Source organism: Grammomys surdaster, unplaced genomic scaffold, assembly GCF_004785775.1.
Source record: "Grammomys surdaster isolate TR1022 unplaced genomic scaffold, NIH_TR_1.0 183, whole genome shotgun sequence".
NCBI lineage: Eukaryota > Metazoa > Chordata > Mammalia > Rodentia > Muridae > Grammomys > Grammomys surdaster.
This window is the reverse complement of record NW_021604628.1, coordinates 2,605,595-2,615,625: the sequence shown is the minus strand read 5'-3', so window position 1 is coordinate 2,615,625 and position 10,031 is coordinate 2,605,595. Positions and strand designations below refer to the sequence as shown.

The following is a 10,031-nucleotide window of genomic DNA, read 5'->3' as shown; positions in this document are numbered from 1 at the left end:
ATACAAACCCTGACTAAGACAGTGTGTAAGTGCACATGTGTGTGTGTGTGCACAGGTAGAGGTCAGAGGTCAACGTTGGGTATTATTTTCCAGGCTTCCTCTACCTTGCTTTTTGAGACAGGCTTAGATTTTTTTGCCAAGTTGGCTACAATGACTGGCCAGTGAGCTCTAGGGGTCTGCCTGTCTCTGTCTCCACACCTCTGGAATTACAAACATATGCTACCCAGCCTCCTTTTGATGTAGGTTCTGGGACTTGAACTCTGGTCCTTGTGCTTGTGTGGTTAAAGAGGGGAAAATCACAAGGTCATGGCAAGCAACACAGTAAAAGTGTTAGACAAAACATGATACAGACGTGCTGAAAAATAGCAAGAGAAGGGAACTTCCTTAATTTGATAAAGAATAGCTCCAAACATTTATCATTTATGCATGAAGAGCGGATCTCCGCCATCCCCACTGAAAAGGAGAAACAGGTTCTCTCAGCCAGTAATCACAGGGCTGGGCTCCCAGCCTGTGCAACAAAGTATATAGGCAGGACACAAAAGGCATGGACGGGTCAGGGGTGAGGTGCGTCTTGACTGTCAATCCCCTAGGAAACAAGCCCCTGAGTGAGACTCTGAGGGCACTTCAGGGAGGTTGGACTGAGGCGGGAAGATGCTCCCTGAGTGTAGCCAGCACTATTTGGGGTCCTGGACTGAATAAAAAGGAAGAGAGTGGGTGAGCTGAGCACTGTCTTTTCTCTCTGCCACCTGACTGAATGCGGTGTGCCCAGCTGCTTCAGGCTCCCGCCCCATGCCCTCCCTGTCACGTCCCTCAAACTGTGAGCCCAATAAATCCTTCCTTCCACCCACCCCCAACACTTTTATTGATTCTCTGGGAGTTTCACATCATGTACCCAATCATATCCCTTCCCAGTCCTTCCATGTCTACCCCTCCTGGTAAACCTCCCCATCCCCCCACCCCCGCCGAAAGAAGTAAAAAAGTAAAGAGATATAAGAAACAAACAACAAACAAGTCTACTTTGTTTTAACTGTATATGCCCTGGAGCATGGTCAGACTCCCAGTGACCTGCTCCTTAGATAGAACTGAGTCCTCCTGTTCCTACACCGCCACCAGAAACCATCAATTGTGAAGAGCTACTCTTCTGTGTCTTTGTCATTCTTTTTCTGTTTCTTTGTTTTGCCATTTGAGACAGGGTTTCACTGTGTAGGCCTGGCTGTCCTGAACTCAATCTGTAGGCCAGGTTGGCCTCAAACTCACAGAGATCTGCCTGCCTCTGCCCCCTGAGTGATGGGATTAAAGGCATGCACATGCCACTGCTACCGCTGCCGCCGCCCCTCCACCTGGCTCATCACTCTCTTTAAAGAGTGATAGCTTCCTGCCGGGCGGTGGTGGTGCACGCCTTTAATCCCAGCATTTGGGAGGCAGAGGCAGGTGGATTTCTGAGTTCAAGGCCAGCCTGGTCTACAGAGTGAGTTCCAGGACAGCCAGGGCTACACAGAGAAACCCTGTCTCCAAAAAAAAAAAAAAAAAAAAAGAGTGATGGCTTCCTGTCTAAGCTGTTACTTTTTGTAGGGATGGAGGTTGGGGGTGGGGGAGGTAGGGAGGTAAAACCCTTCCTTAAGTTACTTTGTCAGGCATTTTGTCACAGCCGAGAGACAGATCACCAGTACAACGATATGATCGACCGCATTGCAAGTCCCAAAGAGTCTACAAACCCTATGAAACAGGACAACACAACAAAACCAAAACTCCATCCCTTCCCCAAATGTGTCAGCTTAGTAAATCACAGGACACCAGAGAAACTACACAAGTCAGTTATGTTTTTAGCAATGAGGATGTGGACAATGGCCAGGTAGGGCCTGGGTAACTGTTACCTGGCTGGCCTGCCGTTTTGTGCCACTTTTACTAATGGCCTAAGGAAACTTTCTCAATATCCTGTTACTAGGATGTTCTGGGCTTTGTCCTTCGCTCTGTGATTGGTTCTTGAAAACCAATCACAACAGAAGTCAGAACTTCTTTGCATAGTGAGCCACAAGAAGCTTGGACCGGAACCAACCACCAGGTAGCACTTCCTGTACTTGTGTGTGTGCTTTTATGGTATAAGCTGCCCCTGGGATGGACCCCAACATAAGAGAGACACCTGCACCAATATAAGAAACTATTTGGAATAAGACTTCCAGTTTGAGGAGGGGTCGAGTAAAGTTTAAATTCCCAAGACATCCCTGGGAACTGACATCCTGCTTGGCAGAAAGAGACATGTATGTGGGTAACTGACATCCTGGCTGACAAGTTAAGACATGAGTATTAGACAAGGCAATTCCCCTGCCACAGTTTATATCCCAGCCAATGGGAGCATGGCTGTACATTAATGTACAGCAATGACATGTTCCTCAGGAAATCCTCTTATCCCTAAATCCTGATTGGTGGAATGACATGGCACAGATATTTGTAGACTTTAGGCTTAAAAGCCGTATTGGATTTTAACTCAATGTCGCAGTTACCTCCCGTGTGTCTGACCTACAGCCATGATCAATCAGTCTTGGGCATATGCTCAATAAAATACCCCTGTCTGAGATCGGTGTTCATGTGGTTTGGGAGACAGCTCCTGGGCCCCAACAGCCTTAAAGGTATATTAGCATATCTAATCACTCAGGAAAAATAAATATTGAAGTGTAAAGCAACAAAGCATGTCTGGACTAGAGGCTTGAAAGCTAGAACTAATAAGGAAAATGATAAACATCTAAACAAATGGAGAGACATAGGTTCCTGGGTTGGAAGATCCAGGATTGCAAAGATGTCAATTCACTCTAAATTGAAATAAATGAATAAATGAATTGACACTTAATCAAATGTCTGTGAAGACACAACAAAATTTTATACACACAGGCAAGTTAAAACAGGAAGACTGAGATGGTCAATACTGACTGTTCCCTTGATAGGGTCTAGAATCACCTGTGAGACAAGTCTCTCGGTTTGCTTGTGCGAGGTTATACTGCTTATGTTCTCGCTGAGGTGGGAAAATTAACCCTCCAAGAGAGTGGCTCTGCTCCCTGAGCTGGGGCCTGGACAAGAGGACGGCATTGCTGCCTGAGCTGGGGCCTGGACCCATCACAATGGAGAGAGTGACCTGAAGAACAGCAGCTGTCACCCTCTGCTCTGACTGCATCTGCAGTGTGACCAGCTGCCTCAGGTTTCCTTTGTCTCGACTTCCTTACCCTGTCAGTATGCCAAACAGTCGGTAGAAAACCTGAAGTTACTTTCGTCAAAACATTTTATCACAGAGAAAGTGCTAAGGAAGCTAGCGGTAAAGAAGTAGAGGCTGGAGAGAGAGCTTGGTGGTTAAGAACATTGGCGGCAATTCCAGATGGCCTGCGTTTGATTTCTAGAACCCGCCTGGTGGCTTGCAACTGTTCTAATTCCCATGCGAGGGGGTCTAGCACCCTCTTCTGGCCTTCTCAGGCACTGTACTTATGTGGTGTGCCGATATCCGTGCAGGCAAAACACCCCGTCTCAGTTAGGGTTTCTATTGCTACAGTGAAACACTATGACCAAAAGCAACTTGAGGAGGAAAGGCTTTGTTTGGCTAACACTTACATATCACTGTTTATCACAGAAAGAAGTCAGGACAGGAACTCAAACAGGGCAGGGACCTGGAGGCAGGAGCATAGAGGGCGGCTGGGTTGCTCAGCCTGCTTTCTTATAGAGCCCAGGATCACCAGCCCAGGGATGGCTCCACCCACAATGGGCGGGGCCAGGCCCTCCCCCATCAATCACTAATTACAAGAATGCCTACAGGCCTGACTACAGCCCAATCTTATCGAGGGCATTTTCTCAAGTGAAGCTCTCTTCTTTTTGATGACCCTATCTTGGGTCAAGTTGACATAAAATTAACCAGGACATGCCCATACATGAAAAAACAAACAACTTTTTGAAAAGAGGGCAAAATGGGAGGAATTAGGTAACCTAATTTTTAAAAATATTTATTTATTTATTTATTTATTTATTTATTTATTTATTGTCTGTGAGTACACTGTAGCTGTCTTCAGACACACCAGAAGAGGGCATCAGATTCCATTACAGATGGCTGCGAGCCACCATGTGGTTGTTGGGAATTGAACTCAGGACCTCTGGAAGAGCAGCCAGTGCTCTTAACTACTGACCCATCTCTCCAGTCCTTAAGTTAGCTAATTTAAGGAGCTATTGTCTTTTTAACCATTAAAGCTGTGTGATCCTGGTAACCGGGTAGCTATAAGTCAATGAACAGAAAATAGCCAGAAAAATCCAGATACAGATGACCACAGACATGTTCCACTGACCTCTGAGAAAACAATACAGGCAATTCCTTCAGGAAAAAAAAAACTTTTCTTTTTGACAGGGTTTCTCAGTGTAGCCCTAGCTATCCTGGAAATCACTGTCTGTAGACCAGACTGGCCTTGACTTTCAAGACCCACCTGCCTCTGCCTTCCAAGTGCTGGGTTTAAAGGTGAGCACCACCACAACCAGCTGTAAGAGAGCTTTTGAGAGGTCCTTGAACCACAAAACACAAGCTGCACCTCAGCCTCTATGAACAGGCATCATAGATTAAAACCTAAAACTATGGAATCTTAAGGAAAAAAAGACAGAAGAAATTCTCAGCATTCAGGGGTAGGGAGAGCGTTCTTAGACTCGACAACGAGCTTGGTGAAGACCTGACAAAATTGTATTTCGGCAAAAATACAAATATTTACTACTTGAAAAAAATACAGATTTAGCAGAGGTTCTCAACCTGTGGGTCATGGCCCCTTTGAGGGTCGGATAACCCTCTAACCCTAAGAAATCAGAAAACACAAGTTGACATTCCGATTCGTAACAGTAGCAAAATTGCAGTAACGAAGTAGCAACGGAAATAATGTTCCGGTTGGGGGGTCACCACAGCAGGAGGAACTGTATTAAAGGGTCCCAGCGTTAGGAAGGTCGAGAACCAAGACTTCTAAGATCAGAAGAAGTCTGAGAGCTGGGAGGTGGTGGTGCACACTTTTAATCCCAGCACTTGGGAGGCAGAGGCAGGAGGATCTCTCTGAGCTCGAGGCTGACCTGGTCTACAGAGTTCTGGGACAGGCAAAGGTACACAGAGAAAATATGCCTCAAAAAACCTCTTGAAAAAAAGAAAAAAAGAGAGGAGAAAGAAGACAGAAGTTTGGGGTCAGTACTCACGGACACTGTGTCTTGCCCAGCAGCATCTACGAGGCCCTGGGTTAGATCCCTGTCCCAGCTAGCTTCCTACGGCTGTGACAAAACACTGACCAGAAGCAGGGAAGGAAGGGTTCTTTGGCTTACACTTCCAGGTGGCTCTCCATCACTGAGGGAAGTCAGGGCCAAAACTCCAAGCAAAGAGGCAGGCGGTGAAGCAGAGGCAGCCATGAAAGAGTGCTGCTTACTGGCTTGTTCCTGATGGTGTCCTAAGCCAGGCCCACTTGCCCAGGTGTGGTAAGACCCATGGTGAGTTGAACTCTCCCCCATCAGTCAGTAATCAAGAAAATGCCCCACAGGCCAATCTAATGGAGGCAAGTTTTTTTTTTTTTCTCAATTGAGGGTTCTTCCCAAATGATCCTAGTTTGTGTCAAACTGACAAACAAAAGAACAAAACAAAAACAAAACAAAACTCAAAACCCCCAAATCAAGAAAACAACAAAAAACAAAACAAAAGACAACTATGCAGCCATGGGGGTGCGTGGGGGGGATGGGGGGTGGGGGAGGGGATAGCAGAGGGTGGGAGGCCTGGAGTTCCTGGCTGACTCTGAGATGTGAGGCAGGTCACAGGGCAGCTCCAAAGACAGAGGCAGGAGGAAGCCCAAATAGCACCCTTGCCCAGTAACCTGGCCAATTCCACATATCTTAGATATGGCAAGGAGACTTAATATGTATAAGGAGGTCCCAGGATGCAGCCCAAACTTCCCTCATACAGCGCTCACAGGGGTGGGGGTGGGGTGGGGGATGGGATCCAGTACTGGGGAAGCCGCACAGACAGGGAGTAGACCCATCAATGAAGCTGGTAGTGTGAGAGTCTTAGAAGGGCTGGGACTTACAACTCGGGGAGTAAAAATCCCGGCTTCAGCCCTGGGACAAGGTCGGGTCCCCTTAGAGTATGCTGAAGGACAATAAAATCAGGAAGGGGAGAGGGGCCCATGAGGCGGGGTGAAGCTGGGTCAGGTATTGGAGAAGAGTACATAGAATACATCCCTTGGTGGTGATGACCATGTCCTGCCCCCACCTAGGACACACTCCTTTATCCAGCCAAGGAGATGGTATGAGGAGATCTCATACCATGATGGGACTGTCCTGCATTATCCACCATAGCTTTGAGTTCCAGTTCCGGAAGGCTGGGGATGAGGTCTGGAGGAGAGACAGAGAGATGGGGAAGAGAGAGAGGGAGGGAAGGGGAAATGGAGGCAGAAACAGCCCAGGGGAACAGTTTTTATCTGGAGCCTCACGGATGAACTTGACCTTTGACCCAGAGTCTGGAACTCTGGGAGTAAACTTTCTGGGGGAGAGGAGGGGGTTGCAGCTGCACCGAGGGGGGCCAGCAGAGGTGGGAAGCAATTTTGTTACCCTTGGCTCAGTGCTCACTGCCCCTTTACAACGTGTGGGGTTAGCGCGCAGCAGTCTGGCTTCCTCCCAGTTCCCAGGCAAGAAGCCAGATGTCTGGGTGGTCTGCTGTAGCAGGCTCTTTAGCAGGAACGTCTCTGCCTTCCCCCAGGGTAAAGAACAACCAGAACCCTGTGTCTCTTTTGCCAGGGTGCTAAACTCAACCATTGGGCTCCAAACCCATGGCCTCTTAGCACCATGCTCTGGACACCTCAGCATCCCAGGTCGTTGATTATGAAAATATAATACTAACCACAAGGTTCAGAGTTCAGAAAATAAAGAGCCCCTGCGACCGATAAAGATGGTCCCAAGAGGAAAATGAGCAAAGGTTTGGTTCCGCAGAAGAGGAAGCTATATGGCCAGTGAGTAAACAAAAAGCTTCCAGCTTTAAAAAAAAAAAAATTAGAAAAGCCACTGGCCTCACCGGCCATCCACGATATGCAAATTAAGGGGGTGGGGCATTCTCCTTCACAAGGCATGATGGGAAGCCAGAGCCTATGACTAAAGACTATAGGGAAGGGTGGCCAGAGTCCTGCACCCAACAAGCTAGAGACTAATTTATCTGAGAAATGAGCAGGGGCAGCTCAGAAAGCTCTGATACAGCTTAATTAGAGTCTGGTGATGTCGGGAGAATAGTTAGCACCGTAAGTTTGTTAGCTGGATGGTTTAGGAATTGCTTGTGCCGAGAGGTTAAGTTGCTGAAGCGACGTCGGCAGGCTGGAAGGCATTTGAAGGTCTCTGCTCCTCCTGGTGTGGATGGGGCAGTATTCATGTTCATAGCTCACGTTAACCTCAGGCTGCGTGTGGCTCTGGGGTCTTGGGAGACTCTTAAGAACAGAAGTTAGATGGTCCTGTGCCCAGGCTGATACCCAGGTCCACCAGTCTTCTGCATTGTCTGAACCAGAGCAGAGACAGTCGACTTTCCTAGCCGGCCACTCAGACATGGGCCCCTCCCCCCACTCCATTCATTTACAGCTGTTGATATCAGGTGTCGCCGAGGATAACCAGAAAGTTATCATCGGGAATCTAGTGCAGTCAGTGCAAGACCCTGAACTCAGGATCCCAGGCCTGGGGGGAGGGGTGGGGGGAGGGGCAGGGGGAGGGAGGGTTTGGGGAGGGGCAGGGGGAGGAGGAAGTCCTTGATGGTGAGGTGGGAAGAACAGTTGGGACTGGAGGGTCTGTTTCCAGTCAGCATAGTAGGTGACTGTCCTGTCCTGTAGGGTGACAGGGTGGTCTCTGAAGTTCCTCGGGTGACAGACAAAAGCAAAACCAAGAAGAGATGTGGCTGAACTGAGTGGGTCAAAGGAGATGGGAACAGCTGCTGGGGTAGGAGGCTGAGAGGCTGAGGTGGAGGGCTCGAAATCCAAAGGCCAGCCTGGGCTACATGGAAAGTTTGAGGTTAGCCTCAGCAACATGGCGAGGAAAACACACACACACACACACACACACACACACAAACATATACAGAGGCATACGTGTGCATACCCTACAGAGACAGAGAGACAGAGAGACAGAGACAGAGAGAGACCAAGAGACAGAGACAAAGAGACAAAAAGACAGAGAGACATAGGCAGAGAGAGACAGAGAGACAGAGAGCTAGAGAGACAGAGACAGAGAGAGACCAAGAGACAGAAAGAGACAAAGAGACAAAAAGACAGAGAGACAGAGGCAGAGAGAGAGAGAGACAGAGAGGGGCACTATCCCCAGTGAATTATTCAAACATGAGAAGTAACATTCTAGAACTCACCCAGAGAGATAGGTGCTTCGAGGAAAGCCAATCCAGGTTGTAAGGGTCCCAACAGTGGACCAAATCCTCATGGAGTGATCTTTCTGGTGGGTCCTCTGGCCCCCAGGGGAGTAGTGCTGGCCCCGTGTCCTGGGAGGTGGCCAGCAGTTTCCTCATGCTTCTTGTAAATTGAGATTTCAGAGTTCAGGTGCATGAGAAGACAAGACCCCGTAAGCAGGGTATGTGTGACCATCTCTTTGTGACCTGTAGTGCCTGGGCTCCTGGGTAGTCACTGTGAGACTTGGAATGTCCCTACTGTCTGTCTTCCAAAAATGAAGGACAGGGCATCTCTTCTTTTGGGACAGAGTCCCACTGAGAATTTGAGGGGTAAATCCCAATTCCCTGTGAGCATTCAGCAGATGTCACTGTCAAGGTGTGTGTGTGGGGGCAATCTGTCTCCCATATCACCGCTCTGGTACATGGTGCCTCAGCCTGCCTCACTTCCCAGCTTCTGTACACATCACTGATACCTTCCCTCTGTTCATAAATGCAGGACACACTCCTGTCCCTGAGTGTCCCCCTTTGTTTATAAACACAGGACACGTGCACACTCCTGTACTCGGGCACCGTTCTCATGTTTAATGTGGAATTTACATCACATCCCATGGGCCAAACACATGAAGATACAGCCAAGGGAAAACCAGAGTCCTTGGAAGCCCAAGTCTAAAACCCAAAGGGAAAAAAAAAATACAGACCCGTTTCTGTATAAGAATATATTATTTAAAAGACAGTTTAAAAATAAAAATTCTGTACAGCATCGTGAATTCCTGTTTTCATATCAGTGAACAAAATGGTTCTTAGAAAACATGATCTGTGGCAGGCCATCATGGGGTCGTCTGGGCGTGACCGTCCTTGTGTGGAGAAGATCCTGGGAAGCCCCGCTTGGCTCTGTCCACTCAGGGGACACAGTTCATCTTTTCTAACTGGTCTGGTACAGTCCGCTGGAAAGAAAAAAAAGAGGAAGATGGTATGATTTTCCTCTGTGGGGCCTGGAGATGGCACAGCCTCAGAATCAAGTGGGGATTTAGATGGTAATAACATACATGTGATAAGAAAGCAGAAAGACTTGGGCTAGGGAGTGCTAGGAGTCAGCACTGCTCTTGCAGAGGACCCAAGTTCGAGTCCCAGCAGGTACAACTGCCTGTAACTCCAGTCCCAGGGTATACAATGCCCTCTCCTGTTCTCTATGGGCACCTGCACTCATGAGCACATACCTATACATGTGTGTGTGTGCGCACGCATGCATATATATGTGTGTGCGTATAATTAAATAAAATCAAATTTTCTTTCTTCCTTCCCCCCCCCCCTTAACAGAAGTAGGGCTGGAGAGGTATTCAGTAGTTAAGGGCACTGGCTAGTCTTCCAGAGGACCTAGGTTTAATTCCCAGCATCCACGTGGTAGTTTACAACTGTAACTTCAATTCCAAGAGATCCAGTGCACCTCTCTGGCCTCTGTAGGCACCAGACATGCCAGTAGTACACAGACACACAAGCAGGCAATCTCTCTCTCTCTCTCTCTCTCTCTCTCTCTCTCTCTCTCTCTCTCTCTCCCTTCTCTCTCCCTCCCTCCTTCCCTCCTTCCCTCCTTCCCTCCTCTCTCTCTCTCTCTCTCTCTCTCTCT

The 10,031-nt window shown here is 48.2% G+C and overlaps 1 protein-coding gene across 4 annotated transcripts in view; it reads right to left on the bottom strand.

Moving 5' to 3' along the window:
* Nucleotides 1–8,966: 8,966 nt before the first annotated feature.
* Pde9a (phosphodiesterase 9A) overlaps nucleotides 8,967–10,031 on the bottom strand; it is an 85,087-nt gene continuing 84,022 nt past the window's right edge. For 3 of the 4 annotated variants that reach the window (XM_028767877.1, XM_028767878.1, XM_028767879.1), the window contains one exon: nucleotides 9,113–9,351. The gene's annotated coding sequence lies outside the window, so the exon portion shown is untranslated. Of the gene's footprint in view, nucleotides 9,352–10,031 lie in introns of all 4 variants that reach the window. The other variant, XM_028767875.1, reaches the window with a different exon arrangement.